Source organism: Geotrypetes seraphini, chromosome 1, assembly GCF_902459505.1.
Source record: "Geotrypetes seraphini chromosome 1, aGeoSer1.1, whole genome shotgun sequence".
Taxonomy (NCBI): domain Eukaryota; kingdom Metazoa; phylum Chordata; class Amphibia; order Gymnophiona; family Dermophiidae; genus Geotrypetes; species Geotrypetes seraphini.
This window is the reverse complement of record NC_047084.1, coordinates 512,461,439-512,474,769: the sequence shown is the minus strand read 5'-3', so window position 1 is coordinate 512,474,769 and position 13,331 is coordinate 512,461,439. Positions and strand designations below refer to the sequence as shown.

At 46.5% G+C, this 13,331-nt stretch overlaps 1 protein-coding gene across 1 annotated transcript in view; it reads left to right on the top strand.

Annotated features, from left to right (window-relative positions):
• The window catches only part of LOC117352249 (hippocampus abundant transcript-like protein 1), a 102,445-nt gene that overhangs the window by 70,679 nt on the left and 18,435 nt on the right, over positions 1 to 13,331 (top strand). The gene's annotated exons all lie outside the window — the stretch shown is intronic.

The window sequence follows — 13,331 nt, the reverse complement described above, 5'->3', positions numbered from 1 at the left end:
AGGAGAGGGGACCGCAGAAGACAAACATGAATAGGGATGGTGGAGTAATAGACCCTGATTGATTTTCAGAGGGTTGTGTTCTTGAGGAGCTAGCTAAAATAAAGGTTGACAAAGCGATGGGGCTGGATGGTGTACATCCGAGGGTGCTGAAGGAACTTAGGGAAGTTCTGGTAGCTCCGCTGATTGAGCTTTTCAATGAGTCTCTAGAGTTGGGAGTGGTACCAGAGGACTGGAGAAGGGCGGATGTGGTCCCTCTGCACAAAAGTGGAAGTAAGGAAGAAGTAGGGAATTACAGGCCGGTAAGTCTGTCTTCTGTGGTAAGCAGTTTGTTCTTTGTTTGTGTCGATTGTGCTTTGCTGCAGCCATATTTGGATTGTGCTTTTGTTTTTGGAGGAAAAGCGGGAGAGGGGAGATATAATAATCTTTTAAATATCTACGTAATATAAATGTGCATGAGTCAAGTCTCTTTAATTTGAAAGGAAACTCTGCAATGAGAGGGCATATGATGAGGTTAAGAGGTGATAGGCTCCGGAGTAATCTGTGGAAATACTTTTTTATGGAAAGGGTGATAGATGTATGGCACGTGGGATCTCTCAGAGAGAGAAAGAGATAATGGTTACTATGGATGGGCAGACTAGATGTGCCATTTGGCCTTTATCTGCCGTCATGTTTCTAACAGCTCCCCCCAAATTGAGAAAGAATCCATGTTGGGGATAATTTTTTTTGAGCAGATACAAGCAATTATAACAAAGCAACATATAACAAGAAGAAAACACAACAGACAACAGCCTGTATTCATATATACTATATTGTTATATGTTGCTTTGTTATAATTGCTTGTATCTGCTCAACAACTGTTTCTCATTACTGAATATAAATCTGCTTGAATGCTGTATTGGATATTATATTTTGTTGAAAACATTAATAAACATATTAAACTTTAAAAAAAACACTATTTTTTTATTTACTTTCAAAATTTTAAACAGGCACATTAATACTTGAATACAGATTTGCAATAATTCCAAGAAAATTAACCTTACACTACTCACAGCAGTAATGTAAGGAAAAAAACAAAAGGAATATATGTTATTTAGTCCACAAAATTAAGGGCTCCTTTTACTAAGGTGCGCTGGCATTTTTAGCGTGTGGTGAAGATTAGCGCGTGCTAATTCCTACGCTACATGGAAAATACTAACGCCAGCTCTGTGGAGGTGTTTGCTTGTAGCACAGCTTTGTAAAAGGAGCCCTAAGAAATAAAGATCCAAGCATTTGAATAAGTATAAAGAAATATATCAATTATACGAACAGCCCAGGAGATGATGTAAAACCCCCAACAGCCTGTACTTTAAACTGCAGGAAGAGATATCGGACCAATCACCACTCCCCTCTTCCCCTTCCTTGGACAATATAAATTCCAACAATTGCTTTGGTTCGAAAAATAGAAAGTTTTTCCCTTGAAGTAAAACACATTTGGCCAGAAATCTAATATAATAAAATGCTAAGCCGCACATGCGCACTCCCACTGTGTGCGTCCGTTTTCCGTGAGATGTAGGGCACCTCAGGTAGGAGTGCGCATGCGCGCGAAGCTCACGCTCTCTCTCTCCCTCCCCCCCCGAGGCGGATGTCAGCCGCGGCGGCTGTCGGCCGCCCGAGGCGGTTGTCGGCCGCAGCGGCTGTCGGCGGTTGCAGGCCGCCGCTCTCTCTTCCTCTCACTCTCTCCCACTCTCTCCCCCCCCCCCCCCCCGAGGTGGATGTCGGCTGCGGCGGCTATAGGCAGCCCAAGGCGGTTGTCAGCTGCGGCGGCTGTCGGCGGCTGCAAGTGGAGCCAGAGGGTCGATCCCAAGGCCCCAGCACACAAGCTTCCTTTCACCACCTTCTGTTTATACAAAGACTGACTTATCCGACTTTTTTTTTTTTTTTTACATTACACTGAAAAGCTCTTCCGCAAAGCCTAATAATATCCAACACACACACAGACATACGCACATACACACACATAAACCTCACGCACACATGGTCCAGGGTGTCTCTTTCTTTTCCCCCTTACCTTCTTAGTCAAAGGGAGGTGGGGTGGGAGGGAAATGCTGCAGCACAGGGAAATGGAGGGGTAGAAAAAGGAACGGAGGCGTACTGCTGGGCAGGGGGAGCATGAAAAAGGGGTTGATGGACAGGGGAAGAGGTGCTGATGGACAGGGGGCAGAAAAATGAAGGCAGGCCTACTGCTGGACAAGGGGAGCAGGAAGGAGGTGAAGATGGACAGGGGGGAGGTAAAACAAAGGGAGAAGGGCTGCTGCTGGATAAGGTGAGCAGTGATGGGGTGGTGGAGGACACAGGGGAGGTAAAAGGATGGGAGAATGGACAGGGGAGCAGGCAAGGGGTGCTGGTGGATAGCCAAGGGGAAAAAAAAAGAAAGAAAGACAGAAATACAGAAAGCGGCTAAGCAGAGAGAAAAAAAAAAATAAAGACAGACACATACACATATAATCTAGCACCCGTTAAAGTAACGGGCTATAAGACTAGTTTCAATATAAAACATACACCCAGGGCCAAAGCTCTGGGCTTGTAAAGCAAAAATTATTTTTGCCTCTTCTGTGTCACTTGAACAATATCTGGAAAAACCCGAATTGCCGAGCCAAGGAACATATCATTCATATGTCTGAAGTAAAGTCTAAAAACTAAATCTCTGTCATGCTCCAAGGCAAATGTCACCAAGAGAGTAATCCTTTATGTGACTACTTCCAGGGAATTCTCCAAAAAGTCTGTTAAGTTCATTCTTTCCGTATCAACAGGAGTTGAACTGTCCTGTTTCTTCCCTGAAGATATAGATTGAGCCGCGGTGATAGGTGGTAATTTATCTTCCTAAATCATTAAGATATCCCTCAAGTATCAGTCCCACCCTGAATTTTTGGGACTTCTCCGTTACATACCACTGGCCCTTGAATAAAGTGGCATTGTACAAGAACGAAAGATTAGGTTCTTACCTCTGCTAATCTTCTTGTAAATCTACACCATCTCAAGTGGTGATAATACTGGAGATTTGCACCATCTCAAGTGGAGATAATGCTGGAGATTTAGGAAAATTTAATAATCTTAAGTTGTTTCTTCTCTGTTTGTTTTCCATATGTTCAAGTTTTTTAAAATAAAAGATCTTTCTTTAATAATCTCCATTCCTACCTTTTTTTATTTGAACAATTAATTCTTCATGATTTTTTTAATTCATCTCCCTGTTCTTTTAACATTTTCTCATGGGCCCCTACCTGAGAACTGACAGAGACACAATCCGCCTGTACCTTAGTCATCACCTTTTGGAGGTTAGAGTACATGATTTCAATAGCCCTCCACAGTTCATCTAAATTCACTACTGCTGGCTTTGTCAACTGTCCAACTGAATGTTACTCACAGAAGTTGAATTTTTTCCTGCCTCTGTTTCGAAAGCCGATGTCTGGGCTCCAGTGCCTCTGTTTCGAAAGCCGATGTCTGGGCTCCAGTGGGGTATTCTTCCACCACTCCTCCTCCTACTGTTCCTCTGGAGCTAGAAAGCAAACCACCTTCCTGGATAAGCTGATTAGCCACATTCTCTGCAGGGCTTCTTCGGGTTAGGCAGGACTTCGCCCCTTGATCGGGCTAAGGGAAACCTGATTATCACTGAGGTTCGCCAAAGTCGGCGCTCCTCCCAGAGTTGGGGCGTCTCCAGCTGGGGAGCAAGTTTTCCATCCAGCGTCGTCTGCACTAGAGCCTTGGCGGTTCCAGTCGCCGGAGGTGTTGGCCGGGTTGCACCCTTTCTCTTCCCCATTTGGGTCAAGTTCAGCACCTGGTCCACACTATTTTAAAATATTTTTTAGTAGATATACAAGTAGTCCCCGGGTTAAGAATGGCCGACTTACGCCGGGCTCATACTTATGAACCAGGGTTCTGCCTCTCCCTTCCTGTGCTAATGTGCTGCCGCTTCCTTTCTGTCTAAATGTGACCCTCCTCCTACCTTCCATGTTCTAACGCACCTCTTGTTATCCTTCCCTCCATTCTGCTTCCCAAATTTGTGCCTCCCGCTGCTGTTTACCTCCGCTGGTCGGCTTCCCCCTCCCAGCCGCACATCTCTTTGCACAGCTGCAAGCAACGGCTCCTGCATTCGGCCTGCTGCTAACCTGGAAGCCTTCCCTCTGGAGTTGTAGTTGTTAGATTTTTTTTTTTTTTAAGATTTTTTTTTTAAAAGAAAAGCAGAACAAACAACAATATAGGAGTGCAGTTTCTCTTCAGCACTCCCCGCCACAAGTACAAATGAGAAAAACAATCGCTACAGTAAACAAGTATATCCCTCCTCATTCCCCCGCCCCCAAAACAGAAAAACTGTTCCAGCCCATCAGAGACCAGATTTGCGTTTCCAAGTCTCATAACAATGCCATAAGCAGGCAAATTGTGGTGACATTTGCGAGAAGTTAGTTGATACAGAACATACCAATCGTCCATCTTTGCTACCACTCTAGTACAGTCTGGAGTCTGGGGAAGCCTCCACAAAGAGGCCAGCACCAGTCTACCCGCCGTAAACCAGAGTTTACAAAATGCAATCTCTTCCTCCATAAAAGTGGAAGGATAGTGGTGCAAAAGGGCCAAGGCAGGTTGAAATATCACCAATTTCCCCAAAATTAAAGGCAATAAATAAAAGATCTTATGCCAATACCGCTGGATAACAGGACAGGTCCACCACATATGAAAGTATGTCGCCTGCTCCTCATAGCCCCTCTAACACAGGCCATCCCCCCAGCCTCACTGTGCGAATCGAACTGGGGGTATAATGACATTGCAGTAGAACTTTAAAGCTATTTTCCACAATAGTGGTGGCCAAACCTAGAGACTTCAAAATTAAAGTGGAACACCAATAGTGTATATAATGTAATTTAAATCAAGGGAGAAAAGACCTCAAAATACCCCACGAATGCAATCAATAAGTCACAATCATATTGGGGTTGGGTATCATCATAGGTCAAAAACCCTTGAATGTTTAATTTATAATCTTAATTTTATGTGTTTGTTTTATATTATTTTCATAATTAACTGTTTATTCTGTCTACTCTCTATTGTTACAATTAAATGTTTGTCTACTTTCTTCTTGCCAATGAGCATTCAAAAAACCAGCAATTATATATTCGAAATTTTTTAACTGGCTTATCCAAGGAATATCAATAAGCACTTATCTTAATAACCCGACAAAGGCCAGGTCCGTTTCGCACCGTGAGGCTTCTTCAAGGGTGATGATAGAGCTTAATAATTCACCAGTAGAAATTCAAAATTGCTCATTGTGCTCATTGCTCTTAAATGAAAGAAGAAAAAAGAACATTATATCAATGTTTTACTAGACAAATCTTTGTAATAATATTTAAAGTTGAAATAACTACAAGAAGCACTGACTGGCCAACTGGTTAACTATTAAATTGCAATGTGCTGGTAAGTCAAACTGTTTGTTCAATACTCAATTGCTGCACATAACATGTAAAGTGTGTCAGAATCTTAACTAGATATATTACTTGCCCTCCATGGAACCAAAATCTTATATTAAAAAGCGATCTGTGATTTCAAAAGATCATTCTAAATAACTTTTTATTTAGAGTACTTTTGAAATCACAGATCGCTTTTTAATATAAGATTTTGGTTCCATGGAGGGCAAGTAATATATCTAGTTAAGATTTGGTTTAAATAAATCACAATATTTCAGATGGTTGCAATTGAAGCAGGCCATTCAGGTGGGGTTCCCTGAATGGAAAAACCTTAATAATTATCATAGGATGGAATTTTTATGTTTTCAGATAGATTCCATGGGTCACCAGGCCGCAATGTGGTATAAATTGATATCTGGATTTGTAAATAAAAAAAAAAAAATGGTCTAAGAGACATTTGGAGCATTGAGATTAAGCATCAGATTAATGCATCTCAATGGCCACGACTTTGGTCTTGGAGGTTAAGGTGTACAATATCAGCATCTATGAGACAAACATGGTTTTTTCTTTTACATAGAGCCTTTTGGACCCCTGTTCGTTTACATAGAATTGATAGCTCTAAGTCTAATAGATACTGGCACTGTCATCTAGAAGTTGGGACATTAGATCATCTTTTATTTTATTGTCCATTCATATTACTATTTTGGAAATCAATGTGGCCTCAAATAAATAGGATGTTGGAAAATCCGATAGCCTTGACATATGATACGATTTTGTTTGGTACTGCAATGAGAACTCGGAGTCAAATCTCGTCAAATAATAACAAACTTTTATTTATATTGACTGGAGTAGCAGTTCAACAAATAACATACAATTGGAAGAATTATGACAGATTAAATTACAACTTTTGGTGGAATTCAGTTTGCCATATACATAAGATGGAGCTTACATTTGCAACACAAAAAGGATATATCGATAAGTTAAGATTTGGGGACCATTAACAGATTTTTGTAATGATTGATATAATTTTTTCCCATAATAAGATACTTGATAAAGGAGGGGGGGTAGGTTTATTCTCTTTATCATAAAATATAAATAAATTATCATAATAGTTGTTATATTGTGTGCAACTAACAAAATAAGGGGAGGGAAAGGGATCATAATTGAATAATAGTTGATAAAATTATTAAATTTTATATGATGTCTAAAATTGTAGTAAGAATTATATAAGATATGTTGTATGTACAGTATGTTATGGAGATATTAAGTGTATACTTAAGATAATTGTATGAATTTTTATGATACACTTGTTATATGAAAAAAAAAATTAATAAAACAAAATACTTCAATGTGCCTTTATACTGGATGCCTGTAAGGTGTTTTGTATAAGCACGTTTTATTATACAGTAGTTGTATTGCCGCGCAATCCAAGCAATAATCATGAGGTTGTATACAAGAAATGACTGTTTTTGCACATAAGTGACCATTGCATTTTCATGCTTACCCTATTTTTATATTTTGTCTTCTAATTAGATCATAAGTCCGTATATATCATACCAAACAAAGTGTGTTATTCCCATGCTTGTTCCTTATTCTCCTTGCTTCCTCCAATTTTAAATCTCTTGTTTAGCCTTTTATTTTTGTGTTTCATATGCTCAACCTTACCATTTGCTAGTCTTGTCCTTACTTGTTTGCCCTTACCTTTGCCTTTGTTCACCCTTTTCTTTTTTTTCCCCACCTGTTTGTTCATTTTTTTCATTCCCATCTGTGCGGTTTTTCTTGTGCACATTATCCTCTAATTTACTTTATTGTTTTAACATTTTTTTTCACTGACAGCATGACATCATCTACACACGTCTGCCTGTGTCGGCTAGTTTTCATTTACTTTTGCCTTTTTATCTGAATTCATTTTTTATCTCCATTTATATATTTTCCTTGGTTTTATATTTTCTAAATACAAATTGATATTTTATCCCAGGACAAGCAGGCAGGTATTCTCACTAGTGGGTGATGTCATCAGACAGAGCCCCGGTACGGACGTCTCACAAGCACGTGTTGCTTGTAGAAACTTAAAGTTTCTAGATGCCCGCACCGCGCATGCGCCGGTGCCTTCCTACCCGGAGATCCGGGCGTGTCTCCTCAGTTCTTTCTTTTCCGCGGAGCTGAGAAGTTCAACTTCATCATGCGCTAGCTGAATTCAGTTAAATTTGCCTTCCTTGTCCGCGTTTTCGCTTTTCTTTTAATTACAGTTAACAGTTCTTTTATTTTCGTAAAAAAAAAAAAAAAAGAAGAAGATTATTTCCTCCGGCGGGTCGAACGGGCCGGCCACGTGGCTCAGGCCCACTGGCTTCGACCTCGCGGCGGAGATTTTCCGGCCTATGTCCCGGCCAATCACCGGGTTTAAAAAGTGCAGCAAGTGCCAACGCGCGATTTCACTCACGGACCCTCACTGGCGCTGTTTGCAGTGTTTGGGCCCTGACCACATCCCGAAATCGTGCGGGCCTTGCTCTACCCTTACGGCACGCTCATTCAAGCGGCGTTGCCTATTGTGGGAATCGATGTTCAAGATGGACGCAGCTAAGGATCCCACAGCCTCCACTTCATCTGATACCTCCCCGGTTCGGGCGAAACCGGCATCGACCACCCCTGCATCGAGTGTGGTGAAACCGGCATCGCTCGCACCGACACCATCCACGAGCTCGACGTCGGTGCCTGCCCCGGTCTCCTCGGTTCAGGTACCTCTTCCTTCCACAGTGCCACCAATGGTCATCAAAGTGCCGAAAGCTACTAAGCAGAAGCACTCGACCTCGAAGGAGCGCGATGTCCGTGCAGGAGGACCCCCTTTCGGTGCGGATCCCTCCCTATCGGCTTCGCTACGGTCCGTGCTGGAAGCTCAATTCGTTGAGCTCATGCAGACCATCGGACCCGGGCTCATCGCTGCCATACAGGGTGACCTCCCGGTACCGATCCAAAGGGGCGGTCCGCCCCCTCCCCCTCCCCCACACCGTTCGACCTCGACAACCGACGAGGACGAACGGGGGAGGGCGGCGATGCCCACGCGGCAAGCCTCGCTTACCGATATGCCGCCATTAGAACCCATTACGCCTCCGCGCCAACATGGGACCAGACCCCCGCTCGATACTCGAAGCCCTGGGCATAGTCAGGAAGAGTTCTTCCGCACTCCTTACCAGACTTGGGTAGCATCGCAAGAACCCGCATCGCAAACCCAGTTGCGATCCACCGCTTCCAGCCCTATCCACTTGGGGGCCTCGGGAGACCATGCGATGCACAGACGATCCCGATCCCCGTCCCGCCACCGAGACGGGCACCGATCGAGACACTCATCCTGGCACTCCTCACGCCATTCGGAGGTGTCACCGCAGAAAAAACTGCAACGTAGGGGATACTCCTCAACAGAGGTGTCCCCTCCGAGGGGCCCGGAGTACGAGGAGACACCGGTACCCGATTCTCCTTGTCACTCCCCGATGTCCACAGACCTGGAGGCCTCATCCTCCTCCAGCCCGTCCCACAGACCGACGCTGGCGGAACAATTGTCCTTCTCATCATTCCTCCGACAAATGGCGGATGATCTGGATGTGACCCTTGACACGGGCTCCAGATACTCCAAAGAGTATCTGGACACCATGCACTTACCTAACCCTCCAACGGAGTCGCTTCGGCTCCCCTTGCATAAATTACTGGACCAGACCTTCATGCAGTGCTTCGAAACGCCGTATTCCATACCGGCGATCCCCAGCAAACTCGATGCTCGATACCGCATCGTGCACCATAAAGGGTTCGAGGGCCCCCAACTCTCCCACCAATCCCTACTGGTCGAGTCCTCCCTCAAACGCTCTCATCCCTCCCAGGTCTACGCTTCTGTACCGCCGGGCCGAGAGGGAAGAACGATGGACAAATTTGGTAGAAAATTCTACCAAAACTCCATGATGGCGTCACGGGTGCTAAACTACAACTTCTTTTTCTCTTCCTATCTGGAGTTCTTCTTGCCGGTACTCCGCAAGTTCACTCCGTTCATAGACAACCAAGCTCGATTCGAGTTCGAGGAAGTGGTAGCCTCCCTCTCCCAATTACGACTCCAGCTGATGCAATCCTCCTTCGATGCATTCGAACTCTCGGCACGCGCCGCCGCAAGCGCGGTAGCTATGCGTCGCCTGGCATGGCTCCGTACTATCGATATGGATCCCAACCTACAGGACAGACTCGCCAACGTACCATGTGCTGGAGCCGACCTGTTCGATGAGTCTATCGAAACTGTTACCAAGAAGCTGTCGGATCATGAAAAATCCTTTCAATCCATCCTACGGCCCAAACCCAAACCTCAACAGTCTCGACCTTCCAGGCCACCCCTGATTTACCAGCGGCGTTACATGCCCAGACAAACGCCCGCGGCGAGACAGCCTGCGAAGAGACAACCCCCCCAGAAGTCTCAGCAAAAAGTCCAGCCACCCGCTGTACCTAAGGCTCCCCAGCCCTTTTGACGCCCCTCCCGGGAGCATAACCTCGGCCTCTCCCATAGGGGGCCGCCTCCATCTTTTTTACCACAGATGGGAGGCCATAACCACGGACCTATGGGTCCTCTCCATCATAAGAGAAGGATACTCTCTTCAATTCCACCGGGTCCCCCCGGACCATCCTTCAAGAGAGTATCCTTCAAGCTCGACGCAGACCGCCCTTCTTCTTCAGGAAGTCCAAAACTTACTTCAGCTTCAGGCGGTCGAGACGGTCCCGGCAGACCAATTGAACCGAGGGTTTTACTCCCGGTACTTCCTCGTCCCGAAAAAAACGGGCGACCTGCGACCCATTTTAGACCTTCGGGCCCTCAACAAGTTCCTGGTCAAAGAGAAGTTTCGCATGTTGACTTTGGCTTCTCTATACCCCCTCCTCGAGCAGAACGACTGGTTATGCTCCCTGGATCTCAAAGAGGCCTACACTCACATCCCCATTCACCCGGCCTCCCGAAAGTTCCTCAGATTTCGGGTGGGAAATCTGCACCTACAGTATCGAGTGCTACCATTCGGCCTATCTTCGTCCCCCAGAGTCTTCACAAAGTGCCTGGTGGTAGTGGCCGCAGCACTCAGGGACAGGGGTCTACAGGTCTTTCCATACCTCGACGACTGGCTCATCAAGGCCCCGTCAGCCCCAGAGGTCACTTCGGCGGCCTTGGCTACAACCTACTTCCTCCAGAATTTGGGCTTCGAGATCAACTTCTCCAAGTCCCATCTACAACCCACCCAGTCCCTCCCCTTCATCGGAGCGGTCCTGGACACCACCCGACTCCGAGCATTCCTGCCCCGGCAACGCATGGAGTCTCTTCTTCATCTCTGCCAGTCGGTGATCACTCACCAAACCATACCGGCGAGACAACTGATGGTGCTCCTGGGCCATATGGCCTCCACAGTACACGTGACACCCTTTGCCAGACTCCACCTCAGGATCCCCCAGTGGACCCTGGCATCACAGTGGAATCAGACATCCGATCCACTATCCAAACGCATCGTAGTCACACCTGCTCTTCGGCAGTCTCTACTTTGGTGGATGACCTCTTCGAATCTATCCAGAGGTTTGCTGATGCACTCTCCCCCCCATCAGAAAGTTCTCACAACCGATTCGTCGAATTACGCATGGGGGGCCCACCTGGAGGGTCTCCGCACCCAAGGATTCTGGACCAGTGCGGAAAGACTACACCAAATCAATCTATTGGAACTCAGAGCCATCTTCAATGCGCTCCAAGCTTTCCAACATCTACTTCACGACATGGTAATCCTCATTCGCACAGACAATCAGGCTGCCATGTATTACATCAACAAGCAAGGGGGCACGGGCTCGTCCCTCCTTTGCCAGGAAGCTCTACGAGTCTGGGACTGGGCGGTGCGCCACAACGCCCTACTCAGAGCAGTATACATCCAGGGGGAGAACAACGTCCTAGCAGACAAACTAAGCCGTCTGCTACAACCGCACGAATGGACTCTCCATTCCAACCCCCTTCACCAAATCTTCACGCAATGGGGGACGCCTCAGATAGACCTCTTTGCGGCTCCCCACAACGCCAAACTGCCTCAGTTTTGCTCCAGGATCTACACTCCTCATCGCCTCGAGGCAGATGCTTTTCTACTGAACTGGGGGAAACGATTTCTATATGCGTTCCCACCATTCCCGCTGATCCAGAAGACTCTGGTCAAGCTGAAACTCGAACGGGCCACCATGATTCTAATAGCCCCTCGGTGGCCCAGACAACCTTGGTTCTCCCTCCTACTTCAACTCAGCAGCAGGGAACCAGTACCACTTCCAGTGTTTCCTTCACTACTTACTCAACATCAAGGATCACTACTTCATCCCAACCTGCAGTCTCTCCACCTGACAGCTTGGTTCCTCTCAACGTAACCCCTCACCAATTCTCACAAGAAGTGAGGGAAGTCTTGGAAGCTTCCAGGAAGCCCGCCACTCGACAATGCTACTCCCAGAAATGGACCAGATTCTCCTCATGGTGCGTTTCTAAGTCAAAGGAACCTCAGCGAGCTTCCTTATCCTCCGTGCTGGACTATCTCCTGCACCTATCTCAATCTGGGCTCAAGTCCACATCCATACGAGTCCACCTGAGCGCTATTGCGGCGTTCCACCAGCCTCTACAAGGGAAACCCCTCTCGGCCCATCCGGTGGTCGCCAGATTTATGAAAGGACTCTTCCATGTTAACCCTCCTCTCAAACCACCCCCAGTGGTTTGGGACCTCAATGTAGTCCTTTCCCACCTCATGAAGCCCCCGTTTGAACCACTCAACAGGGCCCCTCTGAAGTATCTCACCTGGAAAGTGCTTTTCCTTGTAGCCCTTACGTCCGCTCGCAGAGTCAGCGAACTCCAGGCATTGATGGCGGACCCACCATTCACAGTATTCCACCATGACAAGGTGGTCCTCCGCACTCACCCGAAATTCCTGCCTAAGGTGGTCTCCGAATTTCATCTCAACCAATCCATTGTACTTCCAGTATTCTTCCCTAAGCCTCATTCTCACCACGGAGAATCGGCCCTTCACACTCTAGACTGTAAACGTGCCTTGGCTTTCTACCTGGATCGCACCAAGCCACACAGAACCACTCCTCAACTTTTTGTCTCCTTCGATCCTAACAAGTTGGGAAGACCCGTATCAAAGCGCACCATCTCTAACTGGATGGCGGCTTGTATCTCTTTCTGCTATGCCCAGGCTGGATTATCACTCCCTTGTAAGGTCACAGCCCATAAGGTCAGAGCAATAGCAGCCTCAGTAGCATTCCTCAGATCAACACCAATCGAGGAAATTTGCAAGGCTGCCACCTGGTCCTCGGTTCACACATTCACCTCACATTATTGTCTGGATACCCTCTCCAGACGGGATGGACAGTTTGGCCAAACAGTATTGAAAAATTTATTCTCTTAAGTCGCCAACTCCCCCTCCATCCCACTGAGGTTAGCTTGGAGGTCACCCACTAGTGAGAATACCTGCCTGCTTGTCCTGGGATAAAGCAATGTTACTTACCGTAACAGTTGTTATCCAGGGACAGCAGGCAGCTATTCTCACGTCCCACCCACCTCCCCTGGGTTGGCTTCTCAGGCTAGCTACCTGAACTGAGGAGACACGCCCGGATCTCCGGGTAGGAAGGCACCGGCGCATGCGCGGTGCGGGCATCTAGAAACTTTAAGTTTCTACAAGCAACACGTGCTTGTGAGACGTCCGTACCGGGGCTCTGTCTGATGACATCACCCACTAGTGAGAATAGCTGCCTGCTGTCCCTGGATAACAACTGTTACGGTAAGTAACATTGCTATATATACCGTATTTTTCACTCTATAAGACGTACCCGACAATAAGACGCACCTATCTCTAGAGCAGGAGTAGGGAACTCCGGTCC